The sequence below is a fragment of the Babylonia areolata genome, chromosome 22 (assembly GCF_041734735.1).
Source record: "Babylonia areolata isolate BAREFJ2019XMU chromosome 22, ASM4173473v1, whole genome shotgun sequence".
Classification (NCBI taxonomy): Eukaryota; Metazoa; Mollusca; class Gastropoda; order Neogastropoda; family Buccinidae; genus Babylonia; species Babylonia areolata.
The window spans coordinates 9,838,052-9,838,354 of record NC_134897.1 but is presented as its reverse complement, the minus strand read 5'-3'; positions in this window follow the sequence as shown (position 1 = coordinate 9,838,354).

Sequence of the window (303 nt, the reverse complement as noted above, 5' to 3'; positions counted from 1 at the left end):
TTGACTGCAGGACTGGCATACTGCCTGCGGTGTCACGAAGAAATCTAATACGACGGCAGAGGGAAGGACTGAATAGTGACAGTGGTGAAGCACATTTCTATCTGCAGTCTATAGCATCCAAGACATTTTTCAACCACAGGTGAGAAGCCAAAAAGTTTCTTTTAATTATTTGTGAAGATTTCTTCTTTATCTGTCCATTGTTAACAGTATGATGTATATGCATATAATACTGTAAATATATTACTGGAGAGCCCAGAAAGACTGGACCCTGGCCACAAACTTTCCTCCCCTCACATGATGCCG